We start from the raw sequence: 13537 nt of genomic DNA on the forward strand, positions 1-13537 counted from the left end.
CACCACCATCACCTCTCCCGAAAACGTTATCTCGGCGTCCATTTGTTTTGCTGCTGATGCTTGACTGAATTTTCGTTCAAGCGCACACCCAGGGACTGAACCTTGTTTTGGTGACGCCCAAAACGCCTCGTATGGAAATGTTTTGGAGACTGGGGTCAATACCATGATGGGACTTTATTCAGTGGAAGATCTCCCCTTGCTCAGCTGTGGTCACCGGTCCCTTGTAAAACGGCCAAGCTGAAGATACGTTGCGGGGGGGGTAGCAGATTTGCATGGCAACCAATCGGCTTCTCTGACTCATTTTCAAATCTTACCTGAGCAAACTAAACAGAGATGCTGATTGGGTACTATGGGCAACTGCTCCAGTTTTGATTAATGCCACCACTCAATGGGGGTAATTTAAGAGACATGAGGAGGGATTTATCAAAACTGGAGCAGAGAGAATCTGGAGCAGTTGTCCATGGCAACCAATCAGCATCTTTCTCGGGTAAGATTTGAAAATGGCAGTGAAACTGATTGGTTGCAGTGCAAATCTGCTCTAGTTTTGATAAATTCCCCACCATGGTCACTAGCTAAAGCTATATTGGCACATCCAGTGCTCTTAAAATGGAAGCGGAACACTAGTTTGTGCATTTCTTTTATCAGGGTATGGCTCTGTTTCTGAGAAATGTGTTGTGGATACTCTGACAGAACCTGGAAGTGTCTGAAGCTTCCTGCAGATGCTCCCTTCCCCACTGCACTGAGGGCACTACAACGCCCTACTGCTGAATGTGAGGCCTTCAGCCATCTCCATCACTGACACAGGAGTGGTCTGAGAGTGATGGACGGCGGTGTCCGCTTGCACAGAGCAGCATGCTTATCTTCTCGGCAGACAAGTCGGTGAGCTTACGGGGCGGTTGGTGGTAGCAGCTGTGGGTTGATGGGCTCAAGAAGCCTCAGACACTTTCAGGTTGTGCCAAAAGGTTCCATGACAGATTTCTTTGAAACCGAGGCAAAGATTTGATAGAAAGGGACCGACTATAAGTGCTTCTTTCTGTGCAGCACTGAGTGTGCCTATAACCTTTCCTGTGGGTCAGTTTAACAAAAATAAGCCACAATGATCTTCACTGCTTTTGTCAAGTATCGGCCATGATAAAACAAAGTGGCTTTAAATAATAACCGGTTTAACAAAAAGAAGTCCCATCTCTGACAATCTCTTGCTCCCAAGTGTACAAGTAAGCCTTGCAGTTTACATATTACTGCACTGCAGTACAAATCACGCAGGTCTGTCCTGTAGTGAATGCCCTCATTAAGTATAGGTAGAAGGTTTCCTCTGGTGACACCCAAGCTTGGCCTGGCACAATTAATGTTGGCGGGGGAGATCTCCCAAGCTCGCTCCATGACAGCAGTACAGAGCGGGCCCGGCCTCACTTCACCCAGGACAAGAATCTGATTACTCTTGACAGAACAGAATGTGTTGCCTGTAACAGCCAATCATATTCTTTATACGGTAGTAAGAAAGTTACACGCCGCACAAACTTGGTACTCTCTGTCCTAGATATCTGTTTTAGTTGGCACACCAACTTCTCACACAGCTTCATTATTTTGTTACAGTGATAGTTTTTTTTTTAAAATAGAGAGCAGGAAATAAATATTGCCGTCTCACACTGAGGAAATCCTCTGCAATCAGCCATCATTACTGAACGCTAGTTCTGAGTTTGTACTGAGCTCTGTGAAAAGTCATCATTTATAGGTGATGTGTCCTTTAATAAATTAATGACATTGTTTCATGAGCTGAAAACAGTTACAAAATATAGCCTAGGGAAGGGCTGAAAAAAATTGTAAACATTGAGATTTTGTTAGTGTAAGGAGCCTCAACGTGGGGGGGGGGGAGGAAACGACAGGGTAGTAGCTACTTAACCTTGCTTGCCCCAAGACGTGAAGCAATCTTGCTTCTGAATCTGGTGCTGAATTTCTGCAGGCCAAGGTTAAAAGCACCGTCCCTTCATAGAACGTGGGGGTGGGGGGTAATTGGTGATCAGTACAATATTTTAGAAAGTTCTTTTTGTGATGAGCAAGTCTGATATTTTAAAGCTCGTTCTCCCTTGGGAGATTAACCCTTCCATGCCCCAGGTGTAAACAGACTTAGGCCTGGGCATGCAAGTATTGCCACCCTTCAAGTACACCGCTTCCCGTATGCAATAAGCTGCTTCAAAATGTTCTGGTGCCAGGCCTTTGCCATCTCATCAAATCCGATTGGTTGCTGCAGGCAATACACAGTTCTCTCGTTTACATAGCTTCAAAGGCCTTAGCCTTAGCTGACCAATCCCGTTTAGTTGGCACAGTGTCTGGGGGCTAGACAGACCAAACACTGCCAACCAAATGGGCAGCAATGGCTCTCTGGAGGGAAATGGGATGGCTAAGTGCCCCTGTGTGGTTTTATTTGCTGTGGCTCTAACACAGGGCTCCATGCCATCATTTTATTTGGCGTGATGGTGGAATGGTTCCAGCAGACGTCACATCCCCGTTTTTAAGAGAGGAATCGGGAGAGGCCCTCCCTCCCGTTACAGCAGGAAACTGGACTGTCCCACCCTTGCCTTCGTTGGTTTCCTGTAGTCGGATTAAACAATGCTTTTTTTTTTTATGGCTTTTGTTTGTATTTTGTTTTATTGTTTCTGTTTACATATGTTTTTAATTTCTGCCTACATCTCGTACCAGACAGTATCATTACACAAAGCTTCGCCTCACCACGCCATCATGGTGGGAAACACTGCAGACACTAGGCCCGGGTCTAAACACAGGGAGGGACATTTATCAAGTAAGTGACCAATCAAGATGTAAATTAGGCTGCTTGGGATTGGTTTTATGACTCCTGCATTGGTCATCCTGGGCAGCAAACTGCCACACGTTTACCAGTGGAGATGCATAAGTTTCACTTAAAACAGACGCACAATGAAGAAGTGGTCAGGGGCAGGTTTTAGTCTGTTGTAGTTCTACTTGTGAGCAGCAGGGGGAAGACTATCAGTCAAGTAGCCAAATGACCAGGAATTAGTTTGCGTTGCCCAATGCAGACTGATGAATTTCCAAACCATCACTAGAAACGTGAATAGCTGGAGATAGCTGATCGAGGGGGAGATGTTCATGTACTGGAAGAGCCACAGTAGAATGGGGACACTGAAACTTTTGTGTTTTTATAGGTTTGCGGCATCTGTCTCTGGGAGATCGGAGCTCAAGCTGCACCCATTTCAAGCAGAGTTGTGCCCAACACAAACTTTGCATTTTCGGTGGAGAGTTTGGTTTCGGCCAACTGTAAAAAAAGGTTTCATCAAACCCCTGCCGTGGCTGTGAGCTGCAGTGTGCATCTTCTGTTCAGCATATAGCTTTGCCCCAGATATACATAGCTCCCTATCTATTCCCATGAAACAGGGCTAAGTAAACTCTGGCCCTCCTGCTGTGGTGCAACCACAAGTCCCAGAAGGCATTGCAAGACGTTGACAGCCACAGGTGTGACTCCCAGAGGTAGATGCATGTGGGAATTTGTAGTTTCACCACAGCTGGAGCTTGCCTGCCCCTGCTGATGAGTAATACAGCAAGTGTTCTGCTCTCCCGGGGGGATCCTTTGTAGAACTACATGGAGAACTCTGTACTGATGTCCAACTTGCTTCCCTAAAATGATCTTGAGTTGCAGTAATCCTCTTCCCAAAAACCGATAGTCTGTTTTGGGTGCAGTCTGGCACTGATCTTGGTCACATTTCCTTCTCGGATACACCGCACCTCATTTTGTCCTGCTCTAGCCTCCCATGATTAGGTCTAAGCTTTGCTGCTAGCACCCTCCGTTTTATTCCGGTTAAGAATCCAAGGACAATGCTTACGGCCCAAATCAGAGACTGTTACAGAACTTTTATCTTATGTTATCTAACCCATTATATTGGATTTGGCCGTTCTTAGATGCAGCCATTATAAATCAGCCCAATACCCTGAATTGAGAAAGAAGACAAACTCGTTAACCTGCATTGTTTGGGTCCAGCCCCTCAAAGTAGATGACTTCAGTCCAATCGGGCAACAGGTTGATCTGTGTATGCGTCCCTAATGAAGGGTTATCCTCTACAGCTTCCAGTGTGTTCACAGCAAATCCACTTCAATATACTGTTTGTATAAATGTATTTTCCTCCTGCTTATTGATATGAATGGTTGTAAAGCAAGCCCTTGAAGAAAAGGTGTTGAAAACAAATTTTATATATATTGTACTTTTGTTCCCCAGCTCACTGGTGTTTTCTGGCTGATGGTGATGCTGGTTAGACTTGCTAAGATTGAGAAAAGAAAAGCCGGTGGGTGAAGGTTTTACGTGCCAAGAGCGGCTGTTCTTGTGGATCGCGGGGGGCTTAGATGGAGATAAAATGCTCATGTAGATGGTCTTTGGAGGCGATGTGGGGGAATGGAAGTGCAGATGTTAGGGTGACGGTGGGCATTGAAGCCAGTCTCTGATATCAATAACTTTGACCAGCGGCCTCTCCTGTGTACCACTACACCACGCTGGTACAGTTTATACACAATGACACAAGCACATAATATGAGATATTCCATTTGCATCTTTATTGTCTTTTATCATTGCTGCAGATTGATTGTCACCTTCCTTTGGATGACTTATGATGGACATCAAAGTAAGTTAGCTGAGGAATCAGAGGAGTTGTCATTTCATTCTCCAGGAAGATATTTGTCATCTTTTCTGAGAAGGTCAAATCTGTTTTGCAGCTTGGACTGCCACGTATGATCATTTGCACATTCGCTGTTCCTCTATAAACTGGAACTATTGCTGCTTCAATACTGCCAGTGCAGTGACTATGGGACAGGAATGAATTAGGAGCTGTGTGACGATCAGCCTGCTGAAGAATAAAATGGCAGCATAGTAGGTATGCTGGGGGTGGTAGTTCCCCAACAGATGCAGGTTGTTTAATGTCCATTTCTGGGCAAACAAAAAAAAGAATACTTGAGTTGGGACTAGTACTGCAAGGGTAAAGTTCTCATTTTTGGCTGGGGACTGACGAATTAACTTGTCCCTGCTCAGATCATGGTCATTGCTCTCCTCATCACATATGATGTAGGTCTATGGAGCCTGTAGTAGATGTGATAACGTCAGAAGTCCTTCAACCACAGGAGCGAAGGGTAGGAGGAGTTGTGGGGACCGGTATATGGAGGGAGCCATGATCAGGAAAGCAAATGTGCTTTACTCCAGTCCCCTAGACAAAACACAGCACCTAACCCTTAAGGTGCCCATACACTGCACGATAATCGTATGCGATCGGTTTTTCGTACGATAATCGAGCAGTGTGAACGGAGACGTGCGACCGTTTCTACTGTACGGTCGCACATCTTCTGTCGAACCAGCATGTTCGAAAACCAGCCGGGAATTGTACGATTTTCGGCTGGTTGGAACGGTGCTCGGAAGACAAATGCCGAACGGGCCGGTGTGCGCACGCGCACACTGCCCGTTCAGCATTGCGGTCATCGGAAGCCCGCCCCTCAGGGGGGCGGGCTTGCAATGATCGAGAGTGCGATCTGCCTGTCCAAGATGGGCAGATCGTACGTTTTTTTAATCCCTGTACAACCATTGCAAGACTAAAGCCTTGCGATGGTTGTAGAGGGTATGGCCACCTTAACAGTGTGTGGCTCGCCCCACCGCAAGGGTACTTTTTTTTTTTTTGTTTCCCTGGAGACAGGCTTTAAAGGGGACTTGTCACAAAGCAAAATAACCAGTCTCCGAAGCCAGTCTTTGCTTTCTAGGCTGCATGCCGGTCATGATGCTACTGCCCAAGCAGATTTGATCTACAGTCTTTCATACCGGTGCCTTGCTTTGTAACAGACTCCCTTTAGTGCCAGCCTGCTGTGTGTAAAACAAGTGCTGGATTTTCCTGAATGTATTAGTTGCCTGACTTGTCATGCTGCTCCTCAAGCGTCATTGTTTGGTTACTGAACTGGAATAAGCATGCTGCCCTACTGTTCTTCCCATCTACATGATGTTGGTGATACTAGGGGACAGGCAAGACCGCTAGGAAGTTGACATTCTGAAAAGTGGGTTAAGAATGGCAGCATAAGCATGTAGCATGTCTTTCATAATGAGACATAACAGTACTGAAAGATGTCCAAGCTTCCAGTACTCGCCTCTCCTTTTGGATGTGGCGTCAGTGTCCCAGAACTAGTTTTCAGATCAGGAGTGATGACTACTAGCTGGGTGCATGAGCCTAGGAGAACCAACAAACTAGTATTGTAGCAGCAGCCATACCAGCACAGGTTTCTCTAGGTCTCCGCTCCCTTATGTGAAATGTGTAGGTGGAAGGTGTTCATGTTGTGAATTGTGCACAGCATATGGTTCGTGGTCGAGGCAAGCTGCATTAGGATCTGTCCCTGAGGGCTGTGTGATCTAGGAGGTGTCTCACCCTGATGCTATAGACACATTCAGAATTCATTGATGGGAGCATTTGACCTCCTAGTGAGCTGCGTCAAGTAGGTTTTGCATTTCCATAGACCTGCAGCAGAAGGTAAAACCTGTTTTTGAAGTGAACATAAGTCCATGAACACCGCTCCCTCACCATCTCACTTTATTTTAAGGAAGGGTAAAAGTTCACAGGAGGGTTTAGAAGTTTCATGTTGTCTTTTAATTGTTAAAATCAACTTTTGTTTTCTGACGTTAGTAAAATGAATGACCCACCTTGACACCAATATATAACCTATATATACACACATATAGCACACACTCACAGGCCACTTTATATCATGGAAAGTTGTCAAAAAACAAAATTGTGGCTAAAGAAAAGTAAAAATCTTTGCAGAGAAAAGAGGTTAGGGTCTGAGATTTTGTTTAAATTTGAGACCCTATCATAACAAAGCCGCCATTGTGAGGAGCCAAACAGTATCCAGCCCCGCCCAACAAAAGTACAAATGTACTTCCCAGCCAATCAGCATGGAGCTGGCTTCCTGGCCAATAGGGGAAGTTGGTCATCACTCACCACCCATTTCCTGATTGCTCGGGAAAACAGCTCCAAGTTCCCCTATAACGCTGCCAGTCAGAGGAAGTTCCAGTCTCGGAGCATTTATCTTCCATAGATCTGATTGGTTATGTTGGTTTACCTGCTCTCTGCGTACATCCCTTCCCCCCGGCTTCATAACATAATGCTGTATCTGTGTGAATGTTTTCACCCACAAGATGGAGGGCACAGTTTGGATTTCCTTTAGGTACACTCTACTGCACAAGTTCACTCATGCAGCAGCTGCCATTTTTCTAATGACTCTTCCCCCTCCTGTGTCCATCAACTTTTCCAAATTTGCTCACTGCCAGGGGTGGTCTAAAAAGTAGACTTTTACTGGGAAGAAATGGAACAGGTAGGAGAGATAGACAGATATACATTTCTCAAATTCTTTGCTGGTGCCAGTCATGTGACCAAACACTGTCATTTATCACATGATCCTAGCCAAAGGGGGCTTGTAATGTTCAGGCTGGGCCAACCAATCGGCAGTTGTCTAAAATCTCTCTCCTCTTTGGCCATGACCCAGCGCTTGGCCAGCCATGGCAAGGAGAAACCAGGAGCTCTGGCAGTGAATATTTCTTCTCTGAATGTAGGACTCCCATTTCCATGTGGGGTACAGATCCTCTTAAAGGAAATTTGCAAGTACTGAAGCTTATGATATTTAAAGTGACAAGGACCCTATTTAAAATTGTAAAATAGACCAACCTGTAAAGAAATAAAAAAATACCTGTCCTGCCACAAATTATTGCGGTCTAGAAATGCATCCTCCTCCGTGTTTGGCCAACGTGGTTCCATCTGCTTGCCCCTACTGTGTAGATGTCGGGGCCATCAGATCCAATGCTAAAGATTTTTGGTGTCTGTGGTGGGGCAGGTAAGTAATACCCCCACCCCACCCTTTCCCCAGGCTGGACTATTTTACAATGTTAACTAGGGGCAGATTTGCTTTAAACCATTAGGATCCTTTACTATATGAACTGATAAACCTAAACCATGGTCAATCTGGATGGCTGCTTTTAATTAGGCCCATCCAGCATCTTCTGTCGCTTACCGGGCCCAGAGCCGCCTTCATGACTTGCCAAAATGGAATCCTTCATTTTTTTTTAAATCCAAGCAATGTGGATTTCTCTGACCTTCCAGTCAGTAAAACTTCTGTGCAATATGAAAAGAAAAAAAAAAAAAGAAGCAATCAAGGAACCAACTGCCGTGTTTCACATGTCCACAGTGGCTCCAGTATATTTTTATAGATAGATTTGCATAAAAACACCTCATTTATCCCTCCCCCTCCCCCCACCTTATTTTCTCCCCCTTTTTTCTTTTGGGTAAAAATATTCAGAAATTTCATACATTTAGAACTGAAGACAAACTTCTTAAAAAGAAAAAAAATCACGTTCAAGCGAAAGATAAAAGGAAAAAAAAACAAAAACATGGAAGGTTTTAGGAAAAGGATAGACCATAAAAGCATGTCCGTACATTACGAACCAAGCTGCAGGGATCGAGAACAAATCTCTTTAATTGATCTCGAGATTTTTTTCAATTGTCAAGATTTGTATGGAGTTGTGGTGGAACTAGTTATCAAGTAGAGCTTTTTTGGTATGTTAATGACTATTTGCTATGGACTGATATTAAATGTTTTAAAAAGATTTTGCGTTCTTAAATATTTTTGACTTTTTTTTGTTCTTTTGAACTTATATTACGCAGTTTCAATTTCTTTGTATTATTACCACATTAAAGTATAACTCTTTGAGTCTACGCTATTTATTTTCACTGTTTTACTAATAATTTAGGGAACACCCTTTTATTTCATTTTGTTTTAATAAAAATACAAAAAAAAATGTGTAGTATTTTAAACTTATTTTTCAGGTCAAATACCTTTTTATTTTAAAAATATTTGTAACTACTTTTTTTTTTTTTTTGTCCATGTCGGTGCACTGCACTCAAGAAAATCATTTGTATTCCCTTAATTTCAAGTCAATAAACAGAATGAATAACTGGACTGGAAGTGTATTTATTTGTTGCGCATGTGTCTGTGTGTCGCGTGGAGGGAGGTTGGACGGAGCTTGCAAGGTGCGTAAAGCAGAAGATTCCTTCACTGAAAGGACTCCGGAGAGAAATACATAGGCTGCTATTGCCGATCTCTAGGTGCCTGGCTCGCCCCGATTTGAATAATTGCCGAGTCGCTGAACAGGGTCAACCAGTCAGATTAGGATGTCAGAACTACTCCGCAGCTCAAACTACTGAAGCCAACAAATAAGTCTTCAGGGCATTCTCACAACAGCTTCCAATAAAGTGAATCTAAGGGCCTGTTCACATGAGATCAGGTCCTAATCAGCCGACGTGGAGCTGCTGATGCATTGCGTTTCTGGCTGCGTTTTTGATGCGTTCCAGCAAAAAAAAAAATATTTTTTTTTTTTTTTGCTGGAGTGGGGCTGTTAGTATGTTAGCTGCAGCGCAGTGCGTTTTTGACGTGTTTGCGTATCCGAACCTGACAAAATGTGACATGCAGTATTTTTTCTGTCGTAAGCTGAACGGACTACGCACGTGAGAACTGGAGCCCATAAAACACATAGGGATACATTGGGATGCATTTTGAGTGCAGCAGCGTACGGAGACGGTCAGCACACAAAACGGACGTCGTGTGAACAGGCCCTAAAGGCCAAACGTTTTAGTTTGGGGTAGAGTAATGAAAGGACAGAACCCAGACAGGTTTTTATTTATTATGGGCTTTGTGTTACCCTCTTTATCCTGGTAACCACTGCTTAAAATGGTATTGTGTGGTCTCCAGGACAGGAAGTGAAGGAAAATCTCCCCAGCTGGACACAGCAATAAAGAGCTGACAGGCATCCTAACCCTTTCCTACTCTAGATACCCTTCTGAGTTTTATGCAGCAGACCCAATCATTTTTGTAATTTTCTTCATCACCCTTATTGTGCAAACCAGCAGCTTCCTCTTGGCCCCGTCCCTGCTGGTCATCCAGATGATTGTGAAGATGCATACATGAATGAATGTTGAGATTCAGTAGACTGCCAGTCATGTATTTTTTTTGTTTTTATAAACACCATAAAATCCTTTTATTGGTATACATGGAGACAAAGGAAGGGTTTCCACTTTGGGTTACACTGAAAACTTGGACACGGAAAATATATATATTTTTTTTCTTGTCCATTGAGGAACACGTGAAGGCCCTAACCTTTAGGAAGTCCAAAGCAGTTCAACTTGAGGGGGGAGAAGCAAAGGAAACAAATATTAACATACCCTAAAAAAAATGGGGGCTACCTGGAGCACTAACAGTTGCCTTGTATTAAAGGGGAGGGGAGAGGGGAGAAAGCAATGGCTGAGAGACACAATTTCATACGTCAAACCACCTCCAAAGAATGAAGGGAAAGTCCTTTTAGGTGATTTAGATGTCCTTTAGACGGGATTTATCAAAAATGAGCAGATTTGCACTGCAACCAATCAGCTTCTTTGTCTCATTTTAAAATCTTACCTGAGCAAACTGGAGAGAGAGAGAGAGAGATGATAATTGGGTTGCCGTGGGCAACTGCTCCAGTTGATAGATTCCCCCCATGGAGTCTTTGACAAGTTACTAACAATGTTACTCAGACAGGGCTGGATGTAAGGCCTGGATCTGCACTAACAAATAGGGATCCTATAGTCATGAATTTCATTATAGGAGAGCAATTCTTCCAGCTATACGGCTCTCATTAGGATCACCTACCTAGACATTTCAGAGGGGATCCAGGTAAATGAAAGCTGCGCCATACAAATAGAATCCAAATATTTTAGTCTAAAGGTGCCCATACACTGCTCAATTCTCATGCGGGAAATCCCGCGATCGTACGAGAATCGAGCAGTGTGAACGGAGACGTGCGACCGTTTCTACTGTACGGTCGCACGTCTTCCGTCGAACCAGCATGTTCGAAAACCAGCCGGGAATCGTACGATTCTCGGCTGGTTGGAACGGTGCTCGGAAGACAAATGCTGAACGGGCCGGTGTGCGCACACGCACACTGCCCGTTCAGCATTGCGGTCATCGGGGGTGGGCTTGCGATGATCGAGAGTGCAATCTGCCTGTCCAAGATGGGCAGATCGTACGGGTTTTTTTTATCCCTGTACAACCATCGCAAGACTAAGGTCTTGCGATGGTTGTAGAGTGTATGGCCACCTTAAATAAAGAAAATCCAACACTTCAGGGACCAGCCTGTGCACCCTTCATCAGTGCTTAGGATATTATGTGGTGAAAAGTCCGGACATCACCCGACTGCTGGAAAGGATTAGCCTAGCAGACAATAGTGTTGCTGGCTCTCATTGCAAGAAGACTTTTCAGACATCCCTGAACGTCATCTGACTTCTAATTTTTAGAGCTCCAGTCCCAAATGACTATCATTTGGTTCCCATACACCCAAAAAGTATGAATAACCCAGGCTAGAGACCTGCGTCCTATACAAAGGTAATGGAATTGTAATGTAATGACAGTACATGGTAAAAGCATCTCCAACACCAGCCACTTCCGGGTTTGCTTCTGAGTCCAACACATGTAAGCTAAACCCAGTGGTGACCCAATTGATCTGACAGCCAGCACAAGTGTCTGAAAAGCAGGTTCTGCACCGCAGGCAGATTAAGTTTAATGGAAAACATGGAAGAGACAGTAAAAGGATCCACACTTCATAATATTCTTCATCAACTGCGTGTGTTACAAATATCCCATTCAACAATACAAATATATTTTTTTACCTTGCATCCAAAACAGTAAGGATTAAAGTGGGCCTGTCATCCAATCAAGATCGAGGGAACCATGTTTTGGATGGGTCCACTATGGCAGAGAATGCTACCCAACTGTGACTGGAAGACAGGTACACCTAGTGCAGCATCATTGTATTGCATCAACCATATGGCACAAACCACAAAACATGATTTTAAAGTGAAAATGTGCTTTGTCCATGCAGGGCCAAGTAACAAACTTGAAGCATAGACCACCGTATTGGAGGGTGGTCTCTACCAGGCACCCAGAGCGGTCACATGGGGAGGGGGGAGAGTACTCAGTCCTGTGTGTGCTTTAGCCCTCATTCACACGGGTTAACAGCCGGCCCATAGACATCCATTCTGCGTGCACGGTCGTATCGGCCTCTCCCGGGAAGGACAGGTTGCTGCCTGTCCTTCTCTTTGGGAGTCCGCTGCCTGGCGCTCACCTGAACTGCATGTCCATACTTGTACGCTGACAGGATGGATCCTGTCTGCATCCGAGCAGGGACACCCGTATGGACGTGCAGTTCGGGTGAGCGCACGGCGGCGTACTGCCATAGAGAAGAACAGGCTGCTGCATACAATCACACGCAGCACCTGTCCTTCCCGGGAGCGGCCCGATACAGCCATGCACGCAGCACGGATCTATATAGGCCGGCTGTTACTCATGTGAAAGGGGGCTTAAAGTCGCACATTGAAGCTTTCATAGAGCTTCCTTGTATCACTCCCTGAGCCCAATTGGATGGGGTTGGGTGCAAAGGCAAGACAAGTATAAGCTGCTGGTGGAGATTTCATTAAACTGACCCTGTTCTTTGCTCTGCATGGGCAAAACACAAAAGTTAAATTAAAGGCTAAGTCCTCCAAAAATGTGATATTTCAATCATAGATAAAGACTGGTGGTACATGTGTCTCTCAGGTCCTGGGAAATCCAACCATGAGATCTCCCGGCACAATTTTAGGCTCTGTTGCTACAAACTGGTCTATTTACACTCCTCATGCTGCATTATTCATAATCTGAGAAAAAACTAAAAATCAGTGCAAGTCATAGAAGACTCTTAAATTGTCTGCAGTAGAACATGGTTTTTGTACTCACCATAAAATCCTTTTCTTGGAGTCTATTGAGGTGCACAGGAAGACCTCAACCTTTGGGTTACACTGCAGCCTGCAGAAGGATTGAGCACGGGCAAACTAAAAACCTGTAGGTCAGCCCAGGATAACCCCTCCACCTCCTCCTACCAGCATACCTGATTATTAACAGAGTGACGCGGAAATCTTCAACCTTCAGGACCTCCAAAAGCAGTCCTGACTGAGGGATGTACAACACAGCAAACAATCACTAGCAGGTCCAAGAAAATAACAGAACTGCGACCTGCCTGCAGCCCAAAGCCACCCGAAGGACTAAATGCTTGAAGCTGGCATGTGAACAGAAGACAAGATGGCAGCTGTGCATAGAGAAACAGATACTTGCTACCTTAAAGTCAAAGCACTACTCACCGATCTCATAGAGTGTGCATTGAGAGGAGATGGTGGAACCCAAATCATTGAGAACCATAAAAGGGTCAATAAAAGGTATGTCTAAGCCACTTAACGATGATGGAATGGGAAGCCAGTGCGCCCTTTCGTGGCCCACCCAGGATTACAAAAAGAGAACGCGAGAGATATACTTGCGCAGCCTAAATCACATCCACACAAAAATCTGCCCTTATGTGAACCAAAGCTGGAAAGAGGGATGGAAGAACAAATGTCCTGGTTGAGGTGAAAGGCAGGAATACAACCTTACAGCCTATGCCGGATGA

General features: G+C 44.7%; 1 long non-coding RNA gene across 1 annotated transcript in view; it reads right to left on the bottom strand.

Annotated features, from left to right (window-relative positions):
• LOC108787072 overlaps nucleotides 1-7256 on the bottom strand; it is a 12445-nt gene extending 5189 nt beyond the window's left edge. Inside the window, exons 1-2 of the long non-coding RNA XR_001941241.1 lie at nucleotides 7144-7256; nucleotides 6202-6204 (exon numbers count right to left, since the gene is read on the bottom strand). This is a non-coding gene — a long non-coding RNA (uncharacterized LOC108787072). The remainder of the gene's footprint in view (nucleotides 1-6201; nucleotides 6205-7143) is intronic.
• Between the last annotated feature and the right edge of the window lie 6281 nt (nucleotides 7257-13537).

Source organism: Nanorana parkeri, unplaced genomic scaffold (genome assembly GCF_000935625.1).
Source record: "Nanorana parkeri isolate BGI_ZX_2015 unplaced genomic scaffold, ASM93562v1 scaffold240, whole genome shotgun sequence".
In the NCBI taxonomy this organism is placed as follows: Eukaryota; Metazoa; Chordata; class Amphibia; order Anura; family Dicroglossidae; genus Nanorana; species Nanorana parkeri.